Raw genomic sequence first — 6,000 nt, 5'->3', positions numbered from 1 at the left:
ATAGATGTATATGTATAACCGATTCACTGTGCTGTACAGCAGAAACTAACACAACATTGTAAATCAACTACACTCCAATAAAAATTAATTAAAAAAAATAAACATTAGGTTCCGCTTCAATATTTTTTTTAAAAAAAAGAAACTGAGGGGGCTTCCCTGGTGGCGCAGTGGTTGAGAGTCTGCCTGCCAATGCAGGGGACACGGGTTCGAACCCTGGTCTGGGAGGATCCCACATGCCGCGGAGCAACTGGACCCGTGAGCCATAATTACTGAGCCTGCGCGTCTGGAGCCTGTGCTCCGCAACAAGAGAGGCCGCGATAGTGAGAGGCCCGCGCACTGCGATGAAGAGTGGCGCCCACTTGCCGCAACTAGAGAAAGTCCTCACACAGAAACGAAGACCCAATGCAGCCAAAAATAAATAAATAAATTAAAAAAAAAAAAAGAAAGAAAGAAACTGAGGTGTTTTAAAACAACAGAAATGTGTTCTCTCACAGTTCTGGAAGCCAGAAGTCCAAAATCGCTATCACTGGGCTGGCAAGGCGTGCCAAGGTGCCAGCAAGGCTGTGGTCCCTCCGGAGGCTCTAGGGGAGAAGCTGTTCCTTGTCTCCTGCAGCTGCTGTAGGCTGCCCGGTATCCTTGGTTTGTGGCCCCATCACTTGAATCTCCATTCGTGTGGTCACATGGCCTCCTCCTCTTCCGCGTGTGTGTGTGAAATCTCCCTCTGCCTTCCTTTTGTAAGGCCACCTGTGATGACATTTAGGGCCCGTGTGGATAATCCAGGATCATCTCCTCATCTCAAGAGCTTTAACTAAATCATATCTGCAATGTCCTTTTTTGCTGTATAAGGTCAGGGTCACAGGTTCCAGGAATTAGGAAGGACGTGGGTGTCTTTGGGGGACAATCATTCAGCCTTTCACAGATGGTGGCCGCCAGGCAGAGAGGTGCCCTTGGTCGTGTAGTCAGGCTCTGGGTGCCTGTGACCTCTGTGTCGGGCTCCAGGTGGGCCCAGGGATGCCTGCAAGGGAGCAGGTGTAGACCGGCGAAGTGAGCCACGGATGACCTTGGTACACTGGAGAACACCTCGGGCTGAGGGCCCTCTCTCCACCTCCTCCCCTCCTGCTGTCACACTCTGGAGGGCCCAGGGCTCCCTCCTGGGACAGAGCCCGAGGTGTGCTCCACGCTCTGGCGGCCACACATGGCGACCGGAGGTCATCGCCCTGACCCCGAGCCTCGGTTTGAGTCTGAATCCTATCAGGAGTGGGACTTCAGGGACTTTGCATCTCGTGGCTGGATCCTGTCCCCTGGGGCTCTGGTTCTCACAGCAGCCCGTGAATGCAGGTCAGCGGGGGCCTGAGAAGGAGGTGGCGGGGCGGGGCCTGCTCTGAGGGCTCACAGGCCATCAGGCTGGCCATCCTGGCCGAGGTCACTCCCTCCATGTTATGGCTCGATCTGTCACTATCGACTCCAGGGGACTCTCCCAGGGACCCACAGGGGTCAGGACCCGAGGTCCAGCCACGCTGAGCCCTCTTGCTTCACAGCCTGCCCTGGTGACGGGATAGAGAGGGCAGTGACGTCACTGGCTGCTGACGCAGGCCCACTGCTGCTGGTGGGACAGCACGTGGGGCTCAGGAACCCCCAGGTGGTGGTTTGGAGGAAGGATGCTGAGAGAGCTCCGCCCCCCAGTGGGGTTCCTGGAGGCAGTGCTCTGAGGGGTCCACTCCCAGCCCGTGAGCTTCTCTCCCCTCTGTCCCCACTGAGACCCGGGAGCCCAGGGTCCTACAGCCACAGGAAGCTGTCCCCCAAGCTCCCTGCTTTACCACCCCTTTACCAGTGTTCTGGGGCTGCTGTGACCAAGCGCCACAAACGGTGACTTTAAACAACGGGCGTTTATTGCCTCACGGTTCTAGAGGCCAGAATCCAAGATCAAGGTGTAGGTCCTGCTCTCCCTGTAACCAGTCAGGGAGGGTCCTCCCAGGCCTCTTCCAGCGTCTGGGGGCCGCTGGCAGTCCTTGGTGACCTCGGCTTGTAGATGCTTCACTACAGTCTCTGCCTCTATGTTCCCAAGGCCTTCTCCCTCTGCATCTGTCCACGTTTCTTGCTTCTTTAAGGACACTTGTTATAGGCTTGCCCCAATCCAACATGACCTCATCTAAACTTTGTGACATCTGCAAAGACCCTACTTCCAGACAAGGTCACGCCCACGAGTACCAGGAGTTAGGACTGCAACATCTCTTTTGGGGGACGTGATTCACCCCATAACCACCCGCATGGGTGAGGCCTCAGGCAGCGCCCCACCTGGCTGATGGCGCTTTGTGAGGGGGTCTCCTGTTCGTTCTTCATCGGTTTGGGGGGTAGGTTATTGTGGCCACAGCTGCCTGTCATCAGCTCCAACAGGTGTGTGGACAGATCTGCCATATCAGTAAACAAAGGACGTTGTGGCCATCAGGCCGTCAGCCACTGCAGCCATCCCTGACTGTGCGTCCTGAGGGGGCTCAGGATGGAGAAAAGCAGGATACTGGCCCCAGATCATTAAGGTGCATATCAAAGGAATGATTTCCATGAGCCCAGACTCCTGCATCTTCCCATACACAGAAAAACCCTAAATTCATTAACTTGAGATGTCTGGTTTTTCTTCAATTAACAGTAATCTTTTGATGTTCCAACTATCTGGTTTTTGTTGCAAAAACTCCTGTATAACAACATATATGTGTGTATATATATATCACTTTGCTGTACACCTGTACACCTGAAAGTAACACAACATTGTAAATTAACTATGCTTTAATTTTTTTAAAAAGTTTTAAAAAAAGGTTAAAAAAAACCCGCTCCTATATACCCTGGCTCCTCCCTGACCTCTTTGGAGCAGTTTCTCAGGGCTATCTAAGAGGCTGCCTCCCGGGCTTGAGTCCTCAGAAAGTCCACCAAATAAAACGTAATTCTTAACTTTCAGGTTCTGTATTTTTTTTCAGTCAAGAGGCGGCATGATGGAAATGTCAGGATTTTACCCAGAAGGGAATCAAGACTCCAGTGGAGAAAACAAGGAAACCAGACAAACTACTGCAGGGATCCCAGTGTATACTTGGGGTTTTGGTCATCTGACCAAAAGGGTCAAAGTTTACACCCTGCAAACATATTAGAATATCACAGAAATGATCAGAAACAACACCAGCCTGAAATTTGAGGAGAGCCGACGTGAACTGCTCCCAAGTTCAAACCTTTTTCAATGGGGCTTTGCAGCATTGGCGAGACGTCCCTCCACTGTCATCTAAATCCAAATTCTGATTTGTTATTTTTCAGGGTCCTCCCTACTCCAATACAGCAGATTATTTTAAATAGCAAAGCATTATGTAAACAGCATCATGGATTGCAAACAGGAGGCTGATGGCCACCATAGCAATTAATTCTGCTAATAGGTCTACGTCACAAACGAGACGTATGAGAAAAAAGCAGGAAACAAGGTTATACCAACAGTATAGCCACATCTTTATAACAAGAAGAAGCAAACTCTTCTCCACCCCTAACAACATACACACGCAATACAGAAAACGGATTTTTAAAAAATGCACCAAAATCTCAACAGTGGTTCCCACCATAGGGAGTGTGGAGGTGGGGTCAGTTCTTTCCCTCCCTTTTTATAGGAACTCTGAGTGGCAGGGTTGAAGAAATCCTTGAGGTTTGTCCCGAGCTCTGGGCAAGCATGACTCTTGCCCTCCGTTGAGGCTGTCGACTGAAAAAAAGCACACAACCTAAAAGTTGAGAATTATGTTTTATTTGGCGGACATACTGAGAACTTCAAGCCAGGGACACAGCCTCTCAGATGCTCCGAGCGACTGATCTGAAGAGGTCAAGAAGGAGCCAGGATGTATAGGAGTGTTTGCAACAAAAACCAGGTACTTGGACCATCAAAAGATTACTGTTAATTAAAGAAAACCAGACACCTCAAGTTAATGATCTTAGTGCTTTTCTCTGTATGGGAAGATGCAAGAGTCGGGGCTCATGGAAATCATTCCTTTGATATGCACCTTAACAATCTAGGGCCAGTATCCTGCTTTTCTCCATCCTGAATCCCCTCAGGATGCACAGTCTCCGGTGGCTGCAATGGCTGCTGGCTTGATGGCCACAGCATCCTTTGTTTACTGAAATGGCAGGCGACATACCTCGTCCACAAGTCCAGAACCATGAGTTATGTGAAAGCGCCTGACGTCTCCTCTGTGTGAACAAGCGGGTGGCTTGTTGTTGTTTTTTTTTTTCTTGTGCCAATTTACTATGGGAGGACAGCAGCCAAAGGGCATACCTTAAAGTTTCCAAGATACCCGAGTCTCAGGGTAAGCAAAGCTTATCTAGGATTATTTACCTGGTGATAGAAACGGCTCTTTGAAAAGTCTTTCTACCATTGTGTCAACAGTACTGAGTTAAAATGTAAATTATTAACACATTCTTATACAAAAAGACACAGAAAGCCCATTAATGGTATATCATAGTTACCTACACGATATTATTTTCCAGTTGCTTAATATACTTAGAAAGCATAAAGGCTGTAACTGTCAAGGGAGGGAGACCAGCAAAGATCGCATTTGCTGTGCAGCTTTGCAGATTAGAAAGTAAATGGAATGGCTCATATTTCAAAGAGTTTTCTCAGCACCTATTGTCCTCTTGCCCAAGGAATCTTGTAGGTTTAGGAAGAAAGATTCTTTCTGAGAATTGAAAAATCTCGTATGGGCCAGACCCCATCCCAAAACCAGGCTAGAAGTCCCTTTTCTGCCCCTTGGTGACTTTATAGAACTCGTTTATCTTTAAGGCTGGTTGTCGCCTCCCCAGTGCGTGTGCTAATAATCAACCAGAGTTAAGTGTCACAGGAGCGGAACAGAATAGTCCAAGGACGTCATTGCCCCTCTCCAGTTGCTAGGCAACGCCTCCTTCGCGGAGATGGACAAAACAGGTTGGGGGAGATACCAGAAAAGAAGCCTTCTTATTCCAGGTCAGCCCCACTGCCCCCTGGAAGGGGACAAGACAGGGGAGCCTCTCTCGGGGCCACCCACTCAAGAGGCATCGTTGTCCCCTCTTCCCCTGGGTCCTCAGTTCAATGGAAGAGAACTTGAAGCCCCTGGGTGCGGCTGGTGTGTGTTACCAAGTGTAATCCCGGGGGGAATTCTTCCATGCCCGCCCGTCTCATCCTCTGCCATCACCTGGTTACTGCCAGGACGGCCCGAGTGGGCGGTGACGGGCTCCATCAGTTTACTGGATTCCAACTGAGAAGTGTCGCTCAACCATGGGGAGGTTCGCGATCTCCCAGTTCACTGACTGCAGGTTGCAGACATTTGCAGGGGCTGTCAGCCAGGTGGGATGCTGCTGCAGCCCCCTTCCCAGGTTTTCACGGTCAGTTCATTGCAGCGTCTAAAAGAGTCCCCAGAGCAGGAGGCAGGGCAGGAGATGGAAGATGTGATCAGCTTTTGGACAGACAGACGCAGACCAGGTTTTGGACTCCATCAAGCTCTGCTGTGTATACACTGACTGCAGCCTGGGGCAGCGGTCTTTCCAGGTCCTTTCCACTTCCTTTAAAAAGTGGATATTTTCTCCTAGGAATCAGCCCAACAGAAATGCTTGCACAGAGATATGCGTGAAGGTGTTTATGACCACATTGCAATAGCAACAACAGCAAAAAAAGGAGACTAGATGAAGGTGATTAATAGAGGAATGCTGTTATTTCTGCATGTCTGTGTAATGAAATATTACTCAGGCATTAAGAAGAATGAGGTAGATCTATGTGTGTGGAGGTGGGAAGAAGCTCTTGATATTTTACCAAGAGGAGCAAATTGATTAAGTATAAGTATATTACAAAAAGCTGTGTGTGTATGGATAGACATGTGTCTATTTTGAATGAATAATGTTGCCTGCCACATCAGTAAACAAAGGATGTTGCAGCCATCAAGCCATCACGTTACAGCAGCTGGGATGGTGAGTCCTGAGGGAACTTGGGATGGAGACCAATGGGTTGCCCAC

The sequence above is a fragment of the Balaenoptera acutorostrata genome, chromosome 4, assembly GCF_949987535.1.
Source record: "Balaenoptera acutorostrata chromosome 4, mBalAcu1.1, whole genome shotgun sequence".
Classification (NCBI taxonomy): Eukaryota; Metazoa; Chordata; class Mammalia; order Artiodactyla; family Balaenopteridae; genus Balaenoptera; species Balaenoptera acutorostrata.
This window is presented reverse-complemented; position numbering follows the sequence as displayed.